Source organism: Camponotus vicinus, unplaced genomic scaffold, assembly GCF_025532165.1.
Source record: "Camponotus vicinus isolate PSW18456_S1 unplaced genomic scaffold, iyCamVici1.0 SCAF_4, whole genome shotgun sequence".
Taxonomy (NCBI): domain Eukaryota; kingdom Metazoa; phylum Arthropoda; class Insecta; order Hymenoptera; family Formicidae; genus Camponotus; species Camponotus vicinus.
In genome coordinates this window covers 23250573-23270665 of record NW_028141976.1, presented here as the reverse complement: position 1 = coordinate 23270665, position 20093 = coordinate 23250573, and the positions used below count along the sequence as shown (strand labels likewise).

The following is a 20093-nucleotide window of genomic DNA, read 5'->3' as shown; positions in this document are numbered from 1 at the left end:
GTGGCAAGGGGGCTTCTATCGACGGGAGCCAGAAAACGAAGAGAGAATTTTATTGGGAGGGTACACCACATGGAGAAGCATCCCGGCGAAGAATTCGTTAGGATTTCTACCATCTCTGCGGCATGTGTGTGCGTTTGCGTGCGGGGTCAACGCGCCTACAGGCAAATACACAGACCCTCCCTCTCATTCGTGAAATAGCCACTCGGCCACGACGTTTTAAACGGCTCCCAAACGAGGTTTGGCTCCGAAAAGCACGGCACGTATGTACATATGTACATATACACACGGGCCAAGATCCGGTAACGCCTCTTTCGATTACCCCGAGGGCTACGAAACAAATCAAGCGGCTGAATACGCGCGGATATTCAGGTGCATTTCCCACGGGTGGGATGCAGCCAGCGGAGTATCTCCAGTTCCAGAGAAGTATTCCTTTGTGCGTCGGGACTGCCGGATCGTCTAGGACAAGAATCTATTGCGCTCTCGACGCGTAGCGCGGTACTCGTGATTGAAAAAGTGTAATCGCTTCGAGGAGCGCGCGACGGGATTTCTTTCTCGCGAAACGCGGCAGGAATTTCATCAACGAATCGCAAAGTATCAACTATATCGAGGATCGTTTTCAGAAATATCATTTTCACTTGTACGTACATGTTACATTAATGATTGTGCGATATAATTTGCATTCTTCACAGCTATCGTTTTATAAATATTTGCCGATTAAAGAACATTGATTAGCGATAAGAGTGGAGAATGGCTAACTTCCTTTACGCGATGAACGAATTTATTCAATTGTGACGATGATAAAACGGAAATTAAATTTAATTTCCGTAATAGTAATCCTTTTTGGCGAGATGGAATCCGAGAAACGCGTCAAACCACTGAATTCCCTTGAATATTCAGCTGCATTTATCTCAAAGTGAATGTAGGTGAGCTCTGGCAGAGAAATATTCCTTTGTTAGGATGATAGTCATGTATTCGGGCTGTTGAATTGATGAAATACGAGTGTTCTCGAGGAATATACATGCTTACATATCAATTTAACGAACGAATAATCTAGCGTGTCAAACGACTGTTTATCTTACAATCTAAATTGCATTTCATACATACATAGATATATCTCGCGTATAACCATATGACGTAAATTTCTACAAGAAATTATTGATAAGAGTAAAGTAATGTAGCAAATGTAACACGTCGCGGCAACATTATATTTTATTTTCTTGACATTTTTCACAATGCATTTTACCTTTCTCACGTTGAACAGAATAAGCTAAAAGAACTTATTTTGGCATTTGCAATTCTATCCTGTCTTCTGATTCTATGCGAGATGTATAAAATATTCAAGATTCTACATTTATATGCGTGTAAACAGATATGTATCCGGACCGCAATGAAAGTATAAGCTGCTTTGCTGATATAACATATAGAAACATATATATACAGAAACATTCCTTTGTTAGATGATGGTTACGCGTATGTAACGCATCGCCGCGGGCCGTGTTCCAAAAACGTATATGTTTCAATTTCAGTTACGAAGATGCGTTTCTCTACATCGTGTCTCGTAGCTACATGTGTTCGTCTTGAGAAATATGTTAAATTCTCATCTTCGATATAAACAGTAGAAATTTTCTTCAACTTTTCAGCGATATCTTTATTTTTTCGAAATATTACAAGTTATTGCAGCACATGCAATAACACTTTCATCGAGAACATCTGGTTATATTTTACAGTTCGCACTAGTAAACATGTATTGATTAAAAAATAAAACGACAACAATTGCAAAAGCAACTATGCAGTCAGAGAAGTGATTTTCGGTACGTTTTTGCGATTCAATTGATTTTAAAAACAAGGAAAGGAATATAGAACATTCCTATCGTAGTTTTAAAACCGACTACGTAAAAGAGAATTGTACATCGGAGTGTGGTTTTTCTAAGGGGGAAAGATTCTTGATATAGACAATATTCAAGAATTTCGGGGCAATACATCTATAGAGTACAAGGCTTGCTTCAAAGTCTACGCAAAGTATATCCGACGCCGCGGGCGCCCTGTCAAATATATACATTTCAATTCCTACTATGAAACTGCATTTCACAACCACAAGTCGCATGCACCTGACGCGTTATACGTCATTCTACACGTATGTAATGTATGCAATGCACTCGAATATTAATGCCTGTAATGTGCCACGATGATTGAATAGCAAGGTAAATCACGTTTGACCGCACTGCGCTTTAAAAGCAAATATTTTTATCCGCGAAATAGGATACGAATATTTAATTAAGAAAGTTGACGTAAACACGAGGTCAAATATTCCGATAGTAGATTAATCTCGGATTGAGGTTTTTCTCTCGCAGAAACATTTAATTAATATTTACATTAATAAATTGGTGAAAAATATTGTGACAAAAATATTTATCACACATCACATCGATGTACCGAGTTATCTACACATCTTTTATATATTTTATATATTTTGATAACTTGATATAACACAGTTACATATCCTATTTCAATTAATCAAGAGATATATATCGTTGTGTCAGAGGACAGAACGTTTGAGCACGTAATCGCGCGGTAAAAGTTAAACGCAATTCATACGCGGGAAAAATGTCTCGTTCCGCTTCCATGATCGATGCCATTAATAATAACGAGTGAAAATGTGCAAAAAAAAAAAACATTGTGCGTATTCCCACATTTCCTCGATTTATTCTCTTTAAAACCAATTAATCGTGAATTTGCGGGTAAGATACTTGAACGTACGGATTGATTCATCTTTCCATGCGAATAATTACGCAATGAGCGTAAAAAAAGCGCCGTTAACCGATTTCCGAATCAATTAACTGCAATTCTCTTGATTTGATGTAAAATGTAATTCGATGGAAAATCTCGTGACTCTCTGCAATTACACGCGGTGACACGGGGAGAGGATTTAGCGAGAAATGGAAGCTCACAAAAGTGTTATCCGTAAAGAGCGCGCGTCTGTATACTGGCTTTTCACGAGACATAAACCGCGCCGAGACGGCGCGGGCTGGAATGAATTATCAGTTACGACTGAGCCCCGACTAGAGGTAGAAAGGGGACGGAGAAAGGTTAAGCTGTCGCTTGACGTACGAGGCTAATGAAAGCTTAGCTCTGTAATGCAATCTGACGGAAAGCAAGCCGGTCGTCTGACGTGATAGGTCAGTCGAGGCCGGTCTCTGAGTTTGTGCGAGCCGGGAAGACAAGTGGATTACGCGCGGCACGGGGGAAACGGCGGCTATATAACGGACGATCTTTGGCTCTCCTTTTGATTTTGTTGCTCTTTTTCGCCGCCGAGTGCCGACCTATCGCGCCGAGAGATATACTATATCCATCCTTCCCTCTCCGCCATCAATGTCCAGTTACTTTTAGTCTCCCTCGAATAGCGCGCGATCCCCGACAGTTATTGCCATAGACGATTTGTCTCGTCCGTGTTCGGCAAGACAAAGTTTCGACCTTCCCGTCCGGGAAATGGAGATCGACATTGACGAAGACAGTGGCAGTTATTTGCGCGATCGCAAACAGTTATATAATAATGGGCAATCCACATCGATTACGACATATGTACAGGTCTCACAATTTTTGTACAATACTTTAATAGTTTATTTTAGAAGTAAAATAGAGTAAAAAATCTTAATATATAAAAATTTCGAGGATGCAATAGTTTTTGAGTTATGAGCGCTTAAAATTTGCTAATGATATCGCGTAAAACTCAGATCCATAATTATACGTTCATATCAATCTGTTAGTTATTATTAAGTCTTACAAATCAGGTAATATTGATTTTTATTGCACAGCTGATTTTATTATTTCTTATGTGTGTGAGTACTACGTACGATAGTCAGCTAATATTAACGAGTTATAAATATTAAATGTGAAATATTCAATTTTCTCTCAAGAATTTAAATAGTTGATTACATTAATTATTATGTTTAAATAGAATTATAATTACCTAATACTTTCATACATTTAAAAAACGTTTATTTTTCTTTTGATCAGAGGAGTATTTGTGAAAATCAATTTGCTCATTAAGGCCACTTTACATCAACATTATTTTGGATGTAAGCGAGACTTAAATATGTATCTATCTATATGTACCTTCCTTTCTTTAAATAAATAAAGACAGGCACATATTTAAGTCTTGTTCAAAGCCAAAATAATATTAATCGGGCTTGTCTTAAAATGAAAATTAATAATAAATGACAAAACGGTATGTATGCAGATATGGTTTTGAGGTATGAATTCTAAGCAATATCGTTGGGCAACTTTGATTTCATTTATAACATAAAAATTATTATAACCTCGATTTTCATATTAGGATTTTTGACTCCATTTTATTTCTAGAATATGTTATTAAAATATTTCACGGAGAGATATTGTGTATATATATATCGCTTTCGATATATATATATATATATATATATATATATATATATATATATATATATATATATATATACACATTATTGATAATGATTATATGAAATATTTATTTTTATAATGTATAAATATTGTGTAAATATGACACTTTTTGCTTGAACAGCTAAATACTTTAAATATATATCTCAAATCTAAATCAAAATTCTAATTATCGCGCTGGTATTTGATAAGTAAGATTAAATCATGTCGCGATAATATTACAGAAACGCTCGTTTAAACGCACGTGCATATCGCAAACCTGAATTATTTTCTACTTCATGCGAGAGCCGCATCGAAACCGCCCCCGTATTCCACGCGACGCGTAAGCGCGTCGTTTCGGCATATTCCCTCTTTTTCTCCCTTTTCATTTTCTCGTCCTCCCGCGCGACGGAAACACGCAGCGCAATTCTTCCGTGCGACCGTAGTTTTTTTCCTCGGCTATATAACAATACACAGCTTTCTGACCGCGTGATATCGACTCCCGTTACTTAATTCCATTCGGCACGACACTTGGCTGTTCCTAGAAGCGTTTTAGACATCGCGATCGATTTTCCCCGTAGTCGCCGTTGTTCGAAAGCCGTGTTTCCCCGCGATACGCGCATCTGTGTGCTCTCGTATGCGCCAACGCACAGGGCGACTCCCTCCCTTTTTCCCGACAGGAAAAATACAGGCTTCGCACACGACACGAGCTTAGATCGCTATCAAGTCTGGCGAATTAGATCTTTCATTAGAATTGACATGTTAGCGCGGGCGTTTGTTGGCTTAGTTGTTTACTTTAAAATTCGTTTCTATCCGCTCGAGGATATTATCATGTTCTGTGAAACTACGGAAACTAATAAAGAGATTATAGAAAATATTTTCTTTTTCTCCCTCTTTCTCTTAAATATATAACGAAATTCATATTTTGCAGGCAAATATGACAGGATGGTTGATGCGAGAGACAAAAGTGATCTCTCAAACACACGATCACTCGCGCCAATATTGTAAATATCTACCGCCGGGCGGCAGATATTTACAACGTAAAATGACTGGTTGGCAAGTAAAATTGCACTTGGCCAGCGGTCCCGTCTTGGAAACACTGACAACGTTTACCTTGACGTCGGACAGAGAGTGGATAGATTATAATTGGTTTTATCTGACTGTGGGTGGCCGGTCTGGGTGGGCATAATGAAAATGATAGGCCGACACGCGAACGCGCGTTACACTCGCGCAGCAGCAGTAGCAGTAACAGCTTTTATGCAGCCACTCTCGGTCTGCACGATATTACTATTTGCACAAAATTACGCCGGCCAAAATTGCCGCACTTACGAACACTTTCGATCAACCGACGCGACCGACGTTCGTTCGAAACAATCGCGTGCGCGATCCTGCGAACATCGCGAGTACTCGCCCACCCTTCTTTCGTAGTTTCTCTCTTTCCTTCCCTTTTTTTTTTAATGAGGCGATACGTGACCGGCACCGCGATAACAATCGACCATGGCAGAGGAAAGCTCGAACGCAGCGGTAGCTTTGGACGTGATATTCGCGCTGATATAAGGGATTGTTTTAAATCTGTAACTTTTATCTTTTTTCGTGGATAGTGAGCTTGTTTTTTTTTTTAGACCGCGTTTTTATCGATAGATCTTTTAAACTGTTATATTACGTCGCGTCCGCGTAAATTTCCAAACTTTCTCGTTTCGCATGATGAAACAAAGCAATTTTACTAGCTTATTACGTAAATTTATAACGTACTTCAAACAAATGCTTAATTATATATATCAGCTCGGATTAATACTGTGTGCGAAAGCAAAGTTTGCGGTTACCGTTCACATGAATGTTTACATTAAGAGTTATTTAAAATATGCGCTGTAACACGAGATAACGCGCATATCGTAGGGCGGATCTGCATCCGCATTCGCGCTGATTAATGTGGCACATGTAAAGTTTCGACAACGCTCGAATCTGCATATTACGCGTTACGTCGTAACTTTCCAGGGGAAGGATTAAATGGCCACGCGTCGCTGCGCACAGTCGAATGCACACATTTCGAACTGTTGCATACTAATTTGCATACTATCAAACTCTCGGCGGGGACCAAATTGAATGATCCGTCAACTGCGAAACTTATGGTTGAGGGACGCGCTCGCCGCTCGCTGAGCTCCGCAATCTCCTCGACGCGTTTAAACACCGTTGTGATCTGTCCAAGACGACAGGATTGTCTTTCTCGACATTATGCCGGTTATACGAACTATTAATTATCCGAAACTGCGAGCTGATGGTTTTTTCCGCGGAAAGAAGCGAATAGAATACAGATCGAAACGGGAGACCTTAGATTGGACGGTCGTAGAATAGGTGGCCGCTGATGTGAAAATGTGATAGATGACGGTGCCTCCGTATGTCCGATAGCGAAACGAAGAAGTAGGTCTCATTCGCTTCACTCCCCGTTCCGTGAACCATCCATCATAGTACAAGAAAGTGGCGAGTTGCCTTCCGCGTATGAATATTCACGAGAGCGCAAAACTAAGACTACTAGACAAGGCTACGAGGATAGTCGTGGAACGAGAATCCCCGTCTAACGATTTTAATCCTTTGATGCACGACGCTATTCCGATTCGCGGATTTGATATTACGATTTTACGCTGCCTCCCATTCGCGCGTTTACTTTTACACAGCGTATCCTGAAAATCTGCGTAATGATTTCAAATCAGACGCTCGTTTTTCTCTTTATCCATATTCAAATAAACATAATTTTCCATTTTAAAAATTAACGATACATTTTTCGCTCATGTATGCGGTCAAGAATGATTATGGATTTACGAACGTATCTGATTCATTCAACTCCGCTGGGCATATAGAGTTGCTACGGTTGCATAAACTCGACTGTAACGAAAATTGATTAATTAAGTATCTTGCTAAATTCAGCCAGTAATTCCAGGTTAATGCACGCCATAATGCTAAGGCCATTGTTCGTACGTATACCATCGTCCCGAACGATACGCCGCATTATACCGGATAATGACGAGAGAAATATGGTTATTTTCGGTCCAACGGGCGAGCGTGCTTCCATAGTTTATTGCGTTTTCTATCTGAAGTATGCCATCTTTATTACGTTATCGCACGCTGCGTGCCGAGCGCTAGTTTATATGCCGTAGATCCTGCCCGCGATATACGTTATAAGAGCAATAATTAGCAATTTCTTTTTCAATTTTAATATCGCGTTAATCAGCCATGTACAAAGGAGTCTAGACGGGGAGAGGATACTATTAAGGAAACCAAGAGTTTGCATAACTCGAAAGTTCAACGGCAAAAACCTTTTTGGCAAAAACGGGAAGCGATAAGCTAAGGTAAACATGGATGGGGAAGTACGCGAAAATTAAAAAATTAGAAAATATTATTTTTCTTTCCTGTTCCACTTGATTGGCACATAAATTTAGCCATATTAGTCGACTATGGGTTTTAATTCCCAAACCGCACGATGACGCAGTCTCTTTTTCTCTCTCGGGACTTTTATGGCGGAATCCATTATGCTGATATTATTAATATCACTTATCATGTTTCTTCGATTATCGTCATTCCGTCGGATAGAATAAAAACAACGATATAATGGCGACGATGAGAATATATTGTTACTCCAAACTTATCTCTCTTGTGGGACTACTTGATCTAATTCATTCAAAACAGTTTAATACATCTGTGCAAAAAGATCTCTCGTAAAATAAAAATCGCCAGTCACGTGCAGTAAACGCGCATAATTTTACGACCAATCTATCCATCAATCAATCAATCAATCAGTCGCGAGTCGTAAATGGCGAGGGAAAAAGAAAAATATCATTGAAAAAAAATCCATAAATCTATACATATATACATATATGTGTGTTTCTCCCTTATCGAGTGGAACGACCGCGCCTTGAATATATCGTTTCGGCGCGGAAAGCCGCGGATGATGAATGGCGGTCAGCTATAAAATGACCTTTTTATTAATTAGAGCGCGCATCTCTAACGTATATATAATTCAACGAAATCAAGAATGCGCTTATATCTATATCTGCGAGTTGTACCTTCGCGCCCCCGGGCAAACGCATTAATATTCAGGACGGTTCTAACGGTTATTTTGTGTGTGCCCCGTTTTTATATCCCACGGAATCCGACGGGGAATATTCAATATATTATTGCCAGGCGCCGCGTCGCCACGGGGTGTGCCTGCCTGTCTCAATATTTTATTGAAATATATATCGCAATATACCACACGGGCGGCGCGTCGGGGGTGCGACAGGGTCGACGCGGCGCGCCGCGCCGCGTCGCGCTAACTCGCGGATGTGTGTTTCGGTCGGGAGGTGTTTAAATTCTCATTGAGGCTCATAATGTCACTGCCGTTAAATCGTCGCGACAGGAACTACGACAGAAAGGAGCGAGCGCGTGGTATATATTATTTCTCTTTGTCTCGCGGGCGATACGCTCAAATTTACATGGCGCGCTGTTCCGTATATAACGTACATATATATATATATATATATATATATTAGGTATTTCTACGCTCGCGATTGTCTCCGTTCGGTGAATACTTCCGCGTTCGTTCGGTTGTAAAATAAATCCAACAGCTAATCGATTCCATCTTAATATTTGTTATTGTATGGTGAACAAAAATTGTAGGGAAATAATTTTACAAGATAGTAATGACGTGCAATTGTTTACGTTCGTATCTTTGGGGATGAATTAAATTTTGCATAGATCGTATTCTTTTCATGACACCAGCCGGCCCTGTACGCATATGGCTTTAACGCGCACGCAGCTCGGAAAACGCCGAAATGGCAGTATGCTAAAAAACGCTGACAACTAAGAAGCACCCAACGTACGTATCTCACGTTTCCTCCACGGCTGCGCAACTTGTTCTCGTGAAGTCACACTCGTTCCTTTTTTCCTATTGCGCCCCTACCGGTGCTAACTCGCTGCAATCGTCCTCTTCTCTTTATTTTCGTATTTCGCTACGCGTCTCGTTCTCTTAATAAGTTTCGTCAACCTTCGGGAACTCTTCGAGATGATCGTATTATATGGCATTTCCCACGGAATTCGCAGGATAAAAATCGAACGCGGCGAGTTCGAAATACGAAGCGGGGATACGAAATATTTCATTTCGTACGTTCATATAGAACGGCGTGACAAATTTTCCTTGTATATCCAGTTTAATGCGTGTAATTCAGAAAGCGGCGTCGTGTATTTGCGCGGCACAATTAATATTTCCGCGTCCAGAGTTGGCGGTTACCAGGCAACGTGATGCGCCGCGCCGCACGGTGTATGTACAACAGTCGCATTCGCGACAAATGCACATAATTCGTCGCTCGTTAGTGTAACGAACTTTCTCGCTGAATGGTTCGACAAATTCGGGCATTATGTTCGCGCGCGATTGTACCGCGGTTGGCAATCAATATCTCGCTCCCGCGGAGCGGCTCTAGAAGGGATCGAAGTGGAGAACGTCGATGCCGTGTCAGACTCCAGTGGGAGAATGTTCTTCGTGAAAAGGCAACGCGAGGACGAAAGACTTGACTGGGAAACGACACGGAAAGTCGTGTTGACAACGTACGTCGCGTACAACAATAGGAAGCCTTATACGAGAAGACATTTACGAAACAGTCTTGACTTGGTACGAAGCTCCAATACTAGCTGGAGGAGGAGCTGTCCAGCGAGTCGTGTCGATGCGCTGCGATTTTCTCGTGAAATCTTTTCGAGCAATTGCATCGTCTTATCCCAAAATCGCAGAACACTATCCCTGATAATATCATCGTCTTCGCCTTCTCTTTTAAATATTCTACGTTACGTCTTTATTTCGTGATGCTATATTTCTTTGTGCACTTTCTATGTTTGTACATTTATGCTTAAACACACAAAGGGAAATGTACTTTCCCAGAACAAAATAAACTACTACTATTATTATTACCTGCATGCGCGCGTTTGAATGTACGCTTAACTGAGTTCATCGAAAATGCAAGATTGCCCTGAAGCATTATGTCATTACAATTGTAGCGTGACAATCTGTACCTCTTCAATGTTTATCATCGTGAAACAAATAAAATTATTAGCAACCTTCGGGGTAATAATCCGTGTACAAATTCATCGTTCTGCAAGTTCCATATTTGAAAGTATGCATACGGCGTTAGTATAGGTTTTTTTCTCGCCATGAACGGTTTCGTTTTGTTGTGACAAGAGTTTCATGTCATTCGTGCGGAATATACATTGACCGCTTAAAAAAAAAAAAAAACCCGTCCCGAAGACCCATAAAATCGATCGTAAAATATTTAACGACAAGACCCTACATTTCGCGCGCGTATCGCCCGAACGCACGCATTCTACGCGTGTATTTTCGTTACCATTATTCCACGTTATACGATAAGATCGTATAAATGTTTAAGAGATAGGTATCGAAAATCAAAGCTTTAGTTCATAGCCGAAATGGCAGACGTACAAGCGGGTTGCGTGTCCTTGCATTATTTGCTAACAGAGAACAGAACGATCTATTGAAATATGAAAATATTCATGTCGGGGATATATATATTCATAGAAATTATCCAGTCGTATTATCAGCGCATTTTTTATCAAATGAATGATACGTTTTGGAAACATGTATCTCTCTCGCAATCGCTGCGGGTTCGTGATAAACGAGTTTCTGGCTTCGACCGCGACATGACTGCCTTATCGGGATTTGAATATGTCACCGCGCAATGTTCACTCGCCCGGCCACTGTCACATCACCTGTCTCATTTCCGCATGACCGTGGCTAAGGACGGAAAGATTTTCATATAATATTCGTATGAGAGGGCTTATCCGAGCTGTTTTGAAATGAAGGGGCAGGCGGAACGCGCGCCTCGCTAGGGTGTATCTGTCTCTGCGCGATGGATGATTGCCGCCGCGCGTCATTATTCATTCATTAAATGAAAAAGCGATGGCACTTGCCGGCTCGTGGATATTTCAGACGCTTCGCGCTAAAGTCAACCCAGGCAGGGAAGGGTCGAGCTCCCCTGGGACGAGAAGTAACACCGCGCGAGTGAGTTGCGTGAAGCCCCCATCACGAAAATTCCACGGGTTTCCCATAAAACCGAAGCGCCCTTGCGTGTAATGGACCTAGCGTTTGGAATGATACGAGCAAGAGGGAATTGGAATGACCTATCGAATATTTATGACTGCACGAATAAAAATTAAACCAACAATGCAACATTATCAGAGATAGATAAAAAAGACAGAGACAAGAAACAGTCCAAATGAATTTTCATGAATTTTCTCTCTGACAAGCCTTACAGCGACGTGTGTTTAAATAAATATATGTAATTTATTAAATTATATGTGTAATTTAGGGAATTATGTTTCATAAATATGTTTATTTTATACATATTTATTTTTCATTAATTATAACAATATTATTGTTAATATTGTTGATGCGTACCAATATTTCCGTAGCATCTTTATAAAATGAATTGTAACGGAAATTTTATTTTAAAAAACGGATAATTACATGCGTTGCATAATTATGTGTTTTGTGCGCAATCGACATAACGGTACAAAGATATATCATCGGTCTGCGATAATTCCATACAGAAATAACTTTTTAATTTATCGTCTATCAAACTGCACTTCATTAATGATATTTAAAAAGCCGATAATGGTCGTTCGCGGAGCAACATTTCGTTTTCATTGTCGATATTAAATGATATCGCTTTGTCGTGTGTGATTCGTATCCACTCCTTCCAACGCCGCATGCATAAATTGCATTTCGATAACAACACAGAATTAACTCTATCTCGTCTCCGCATTTATCACTGCGCGCCGCTGATAGAAGCCATCGATCCGTTCGAATCACGGATAACGAACGCATCATCACAATCAATGTCATTGTCACGAATTTTATGCACTCTAACTCTTAATAACACAATGCCCAGTCGACGATCCCATTATCGATGAGCGCAAGTGATAACACATGCAGCTAATCGCGATATCGTATATCGTAGAATAATGAATTCATGATGTTTAAAAACGCGCGAGTTAATCAGAATTTTTGGCGCGCAAGAGCAATTTGCCCGATTATAGATTGCTAAAAAATTTGATTTTGTCGAAATTTTTACGAAATGTAGATGTAATATGCTAAAAAATATAAATTGCATAAGAAAAATTAATTATACATATTTTTGTATACAAACAGAAAGTTAATATTTAGTACGACTTTCTATATTTTTGACGATTGATATTACCATACAAATAATATTGTAACGATGTAAAAACGATGTTTTTAGAGAATATCGCTATTAATTTGCAAAACAATCACACGTAATATTCACGCTTGAAATTTGCGTTAAATAAAACGCTTGGAAATATTAGTCCGCGCCCAAACGCGAAACTTGTACGATGCAGATTATTTTTGGCAAAATTAATCACGATCAACTGTTCGTTTACTCGGCTGCAATTAACTGTAATAGGGTCACGTATATTTCAGTCGAAATAGCATTGCAGCGTAAATTACATAATATTTTGATTTTAATTTTTCCATATTTACGAAACAACTACGTAATTTAAAACAATTACGACTTAATGGCTGCCAATATCTAGTGTTGCGTGTGCAATTTTCCATTATTATTAACAAGGTTGATATTGTACGTGTTCATATAGCATACAATGCTTTATATTGCATTTTGCGGGACCTTTTATAGGCGGAAATCACGCGGAAAACACGTCGTAAATACAAATCTTCTAAATGAACAGATTTTATAAATAGATTTTTTAAATTTTATATTATATAGATTCTCTCTTTTTTTCTAGGGATTCACTTTTAATCCTTTTGAACGAATGCTCGAGATCTGATTTGTGTTTTTTTACATTATGAAAATTTAGCTTTCTAGCCGCTAGTTCGCGCTATAACGCTTACGATGCGCTTAAGCGCGCAAACCGTCGCCGTCCTTTGCGGCGGTAATTCAAACTTGCACGAGACATTAGGTTGTACCGGAGTAATAAAATCTCCATTTCCCGCAGGACGTAGTCAAGTCGGATGGTATGCATATTTAATGCCGAGAGACGGCACGTCGAAGGAACGAAAGGCTCTCGCCCAGCGCCTCGTCTCGCTCTGCCCCGGCGTCTCGTCTCCCCGTGTCTTTCTAAGCTCCGTCCCTATTCCCTGGCTTCTCGCTCTCACTCGCGCTCTATCTCGCACTCTCGGCACTCGTCAGCCAGCCCGCCTCTCCTTGGATTAATGCCACGTTCACAGTACTCGACATTGCAAGCCCCACGACGACGGTAATTCCCCGTGTAACTGAGCGATTATGAAGTAAAGTGACTTTTTCAACCGGCGAAAACGTCTCTCTCTCTCTCTCTCTTTTTTTTCCTCTTCTTCCTCCCCGTTTTCTTTCTTTCACTCTGCCTATTTATCTCTCGATTACCTGACTGTATATTCTTCAATGCTGATCCATATTCCCAGCGAACAAGCGAGCGAACAAAAGCTTGCACGTACGCGAAAATCGGATAGCAAAATCTCGCTTTAATTTTTCAATATGTGTTCTGTGAATAAAAATGTGAAGCGGAACTAATTTTAAATGGACTCGATTTATAGCGACGCGTTTAATATTACATCGCTAAATACGTAGATCAGATGACCTCATAAATTCATTAAAAGTATTCGGTAATCCATCAAGAGACATTTGAACTTTAAGAAACCTCAGAATAATAACGTTCCTAAAATAAAAAACGAGATGTGAAGTTAATGAAGTTAGTGAAAAATAAAAAACGAGAAGAGAGTTTTTCTTGCACAAACTGGGCCACTCGCGTACATCAACCTATCTTTAGCCTTTCATCGAGATATCGAACTGACATGCCCAAACCGAGAGTTACCGATTTTACCGCAGCGTGTAAATCCCAACTCGAACGCGTACGACGATGGCCGCAAGCCCGTAGCGCGTTACATATGTAACGAAAGCTCGCCCGCGGATGTACATTTCACTTATGCTTCGACGTAAAACTTGGCATATATCTTCGCCCATTTTTACTATCTCTGACTCTACGATCTACGCGCGTACGGTAACCGTGCAGTAGTGTAGGTCCGTGTATAGACAGACGTAATGCCGGCAGAAGCAAAAGTCATTGCTCGTTACTTTTATTCGGCCGAACACACATTTTTTGGCACGATCTTCGCGTATATAACACGGTCGAGTTGAAACAGTACATCGCGTTTTATGCTCCACGGAATTAATTGACGTTGCGACACACTCAGTTATACATGATAACGCGCGTTCGTCCTAAAGAATACCTTTTATCCTTGCACATGGCATAAAATATTCCATGAAAATTATATATATATATATATTACATAATCTCTATTATGAATAAACTCGCGAGTTTAATTAACTTTCTGTTCTAAATTCTCTGGCTTATACATAGTTAAGTCAGCGACCACTCGAAGAGGAATATACCCTGAGGATTTTATTCACGAACGCATCGGTAGCGTTTTTCTGTCCCCGTCTATTTTTCGCGTCTCTATTTATTTTTTACAAGTTTATTTTACGCGTTTTTTTTACGCATTTATTTTGTGTAGATTACATTGCACGCAGACATCATTGCACGTAGAAATGCATATTTTTCGTTCATAGATATCATTTTTTTGGTTTCAATACTTTTGGTCATCTATTTTGCTTAGAGTAATCATTTTTCGGGCCACCTATTTTTGTTGATTCTGTCTGCATTCAATCCGGCTACTTTTAATCAAAGGTAAAGGCTTTGAGAGATCGAAGAAAGAACATTTCTTCTGTTGGCAATTAATTGTCATCGCCGGTAATTGTAAACATTTCGCGTTCATTTTCGATCGTGTGATCGCGATTTAATTTACAAATACATCGCGGTAGCGTTTTTCTGTCTCCGTTTATTTTACGCATTTATACATTTATTTTACGCGTTTCCGTTTATTTTACATTCAAATTACGTGCTATTGCATGTAGATGTACAAAAATATATGCATTTTTCTTTTAGATATATTTTTTACCAATTTTGGTCACCTACATATGGCCTTGTGTAACCTAAATCAATCATTTTTTAAGCCAGTTTTATATTTGACCTATCATTCTCTGACCGCAGTCATTCTCGCTACATCTAACTAGAGATGCAACTTCGACCTCTCTCAGAAATCAATAAAGAAAGGAAATTTCTTTCGTTGCCGGATAATTATTATCGCTGGTGCAGGAGCGTAATTTTACGCTCGGGTACAGTCGTAAGATATTACAGTCGTTTATTATACGTCATTGAATTTAATTTTGCTTTAAATAATATAATGCCAAGTCATCGATCAAAATGGTTTAATTGATAGTTTTATAACAATTTATATGTAATATTACTTATTAGGAAATTTATAATAAATTTATAATAAAATAAAATTTAATAAGAAGCGAAAGAAGGCTAGGAACTAAAGACGACGCATTAGTTAAGTTGTATTTAAATAATATTATGTTTTTCCTATTTGACTTTAAAAAGGATCCAGAGCAGGGTCGAAACGTCGTCAACAGTACATTTTCAATATATATTTTTGCGCTTCTTATTGTATGTAAGATAAATAACTACAAAGTTTCTATCATAATATATTATTACTATCACGCACCATTACTTGCGTCTTTGGTTCCTAGCCTTCTTTCGCTTCTTACTTGATTTGTATCACATTTGAACCATTTTTATATTTTTATATTTTTACTTTTTTGAAAATAAAATTTCTTAAATATTTTTCATATTATACATTATATTCATATTTTGATATTATACATAATAAAATAAAATTTCTTAAGTAATTTCATATTATACATAATTAATTAATCGATAACATGGATTACATTAATTAAAGCAAAGTTTTTTAATATATACTATATAAACGGATAGACTACAAAAAATTAGGATAAAATCGGTATTATAAGAAAAATATTCTTATAATATCTTGTTGTTGCAATTAATATTAATAACTAAAATTGTTAGCACGCGTGCGTTCCTTAATAATAAAATAAAATCTGATTAAAATTCTCTTTATCTTTCTTTAATTTATGCTTTAATTTATATTTGTAATATAGTTTAATGCATATTAAAAGAATTTATCAAAGTTATTTGATCTAATTCGTTCTAGCCCATCCATTTTAAAGCAACGGATCTATCTACAATCTACATGTATAATCCCTATACATCCATTACCAAAATAAAATAAAAATTTGTCACTCACCGATACTGATGCGCAACAGCGGAGTTGTTGATATTGAAGCTACGTGTTGTCTGTAACATATAAATATAAAATCCAATTTATAGGAGCACTCAAAATATAATTAATATTTTAAAAAAATATTACTTTACGTGCTGATTTTTATATCCGATGCGTACCAATATTAAGCAGATATATAAATATGGAACATTTTATATATTCTAAAATTATTTTTTAAATAGAAACTTTTATACGATTTTTAGAAAAGTCCTTCTCTCTAATTTTCGCTTGTTTAATTCATTTAAATAATGAAATCGAATTATTGCGCGTACAATTTATATCAATTAATATATATAATTAATATAATTAATATAATTAATATATAACTAATAATAAATATTCACCTTAAGTTGCTCCGCCGATGCAGGATGTCCTAGGCCTCTTCCTATTCTCAGATTGTCAGGGTCGTCAGTTACATTGATCTTAACATACCTAAAATATAATATATATCTAAAGGAAAGATTCGTAAATAATACGCGTAATATTTGTAAATTAATATAAACATTTATCATTAGTTATACTTAATCATATTATCATATCAAATAATTTCCTAATACTAATTTATATTATTATTTATATTAATTTGTATTACATATTGTTTTAATTATTTATATTTTAATTATATATTATATTTATATTAAATTATTATTTTAATATTTCACAAGTTTATATGTATACAGATTATAATCATTTTCTTTATTGAGCAGTTCTATTTCTGTTATTATCATTTATGTTTATTATTTCTTACTTTGACCCTTGTATTTCCTGAGAGAGCATTAGTGGATTTTTCAAGAGTGCAAATAGCGAGTTTTTCAAACTATGCGAGTGCATAAAGCTGACTATCTTTAACAGTATCTTGTTGGCGCTTCTAGTCAATATAAACGGTAGTTTGATGTCACAATTTTGTTTTCCGGATTCAATCTTCTCTGTCATTGAGCTTTTTTGCTCATCATAGTTCTCATTCGTTCCAAAACTTAACATAAGCTTAATGTAAAAAAGGAAAAATGCATTTTCATTAAAACTCATCCATTTTAGGCTCAGTGATGCGAGTGTATATATGTAAGTTTTACACGTGATGCTGTATTGCAAGGTGTTGCGAGTCGCTCCTCGAGAAAATCGAAGACAAGAGGAGCACTAACTCTACTCTCGCGCGAGATACCTCCCTTTTTCACCACTCCGGGAGTGCCTATGTGTGCTCAAGCATATTGGCGGTGTGCATAAAGTATATTTAGGTGAGTATACAGACGCGCATGCGACAACGATGTGAGAATATAATGCGATCGCGACGCAAGAACGATGTCGAGCCTCGCGAAACAGGAGCGATAGACAAAATATTATTGCTCAGCGGCGGAGAGAGGAAGAGGGTTGGAAAGCGGCGCTGTTGCTATTTTTCGAGCACCCTCTAACTGTTGTCGAACCACTCCTGATCAGCGACGATCGGCGTTCGTACCTACATACGCGACACGAGTCGAACAACGCGGTATCGGCTCGAGCTAACTTTTTTTGCGGCAGCTCGCGAGTGCTCGAATAGTCTCCTGAATGTTGCTTTCTGAAGGTAAACGCGAGGGCGGAGAAATTGATTTTATGATGGATTTAAGCGATTGAAAGTCGTAGTTGGCTTCGATTTTGTAACTTCTTCGTGGTTTGAAAGCCTCGCGGATATTGGATGAGAAATTATTTCCGTATGCTTGGTGAAATAGCTTTTTCAGAAAAATGAAAGATTCACTACGAAGATGAAACAGGACAGAGCTGAATAATATAGAATTATAATTTTGAAAGCGGGAAATATTTTTTTAAATATATCGATTCGAGAGAAGAAGTTAAATTTAAAAAGTAACTCTTATTGCATAAATTTTTACTAACAAATATTCCGGCAACGGTTGTAAGAATGCTACAGTATATCTATGCAATTGCCAACTATTTTAAATCTAGATTCTCTAAATTTAAGATTGCGATTGTAAGCAAATAACTCGAAAAAAAATATCTATTAAAAGATCTACAATTTTATAAGTAAGTATCTCTCTCTCTCTCTCTCTCTCTCTCTCTCTCTCTCTCTCTCTCTTTCTCTTTCACATCTGAGGTTGCGAATGAAACTTTCATCACTTTTAATTCGGTCCTTCGGATAAAGGCACATTGACCTACTTGTCGAGAAGCCGCTCGATGAACATTAATGTTTACGTTATGTCAGGACAGTTTGGTCGTTGAAGTAGGTCGTAAATCTACCGTAACGATCGCATCGTTGTCCGTTCAAAACAAATTGATATTTACGGCACCTCTCAAGATGAAAGCTACTATTTTCCTGAAGAAGAAACCATTGTCTCCTCTCTTATTCGTAATTGATGATACGAAGCTATCAGTTAGTAATCATGAATGCGATTAATTAGATCAATGACGATTATCGATAAGTTGCGCGTAAATTTAATTATATTTTACAAGTAGAACATTTGTGTTAAATCATGTAAGAGTGTTGAAAGTTCTGCGTTTAAGATTATTACCGATCTTGTTGCCAGATAAAGGTTATAGCTTGGTCAAGGAAAGGTTAACGCCGCAATGGATCGTTTACTTGCCGAGACCGCTACGTTTAAGGCAATTTACCAGAACGAACTTTACGGTACAAAGCGAACAATGCTTTTGAGAGATACGGCGGAAGAGGTTGCTTCCGTTGGCGAGCGACGACCAGTGTGCTTTGTGCACCGAAACGCTTTTCAGTTTCTTTTATGGAAAGAGTCTGCTAATTAAATGCGTTTACCACCTTATTACAAATTGATTGATCGAAAGTTTAATGGCAGAATTGTTACTTTCCGCAAATAATCGCGACGTTTTAATTTGTATGAGAAAATCGATAATATAGGCTAAAATAATCTAATATGCCCTACATTTGTTTAAGTTGATATAAAATACACTTATGATGGACAGATTTTATTAATAGTTGAAACTTATAAAAATTTATTAATGTTGCAAAATTAATAATTGCACTAATTTTTTATTAATTGACATATTATAATTACATCAATATTAATTTTTGACTAATTGATATATTATAATTACATCAACGTTAATATATTGTTATGACATCAATTTTTTGAAAAAGGCATTTTCCCAGGATTTCGATGAAAAATTCAAATAACTATAATCAATAAGAAAAGCACATCCTTATACAATTGAATAGAAAATACATTTATATATGACTATCGCTGGTTATATTTTAAAAGTTATAGCTTCAGAAATATAATGAGAATGTATAATAACAATTATTTTTATAGAATAAAAAATAATTAAAAATATTATACCAACAAATTTTACATTTTTTTTCTTTAAAAATTATTAATCTTTTAGTTTTTTCTGTTCTGTGCAATTGATTGTACTGCCATCCATCGACTTTCATTTTAATAATACTTATTGGTAAGTTTATTATGCTTTGAACAAT

The 20093-nt window shown here is 37.6% G+C and overlaps 1 long non-coding RNA gene across 1 annotated transcript in view; it reads right to left on the bottom strand.

Annotated features, from left to right (window-relative positions):
- LOC145969717 (uncharacterized) overlaps positions 1 to 20093 on the bottom strand; it is a 256420-nt gene that overhangs the window by 219381 nt on the left and 16946 nt on the right. Inside the window, exons 2-3 of the long non-coding RNA XR_014438228.1 lie at positions 17011 to 17098; positions 16631 to 16680 (exon numbers count right to left, since the gene is read on the bottom strand). This is a non-coding gene — a long non-coding RNA (uncharacterized LOC145969717). The remainder of the gene's footprint in view (positions 1 to 16630; positions 16681 to 17010; positions 17099 to 20093) is intronic.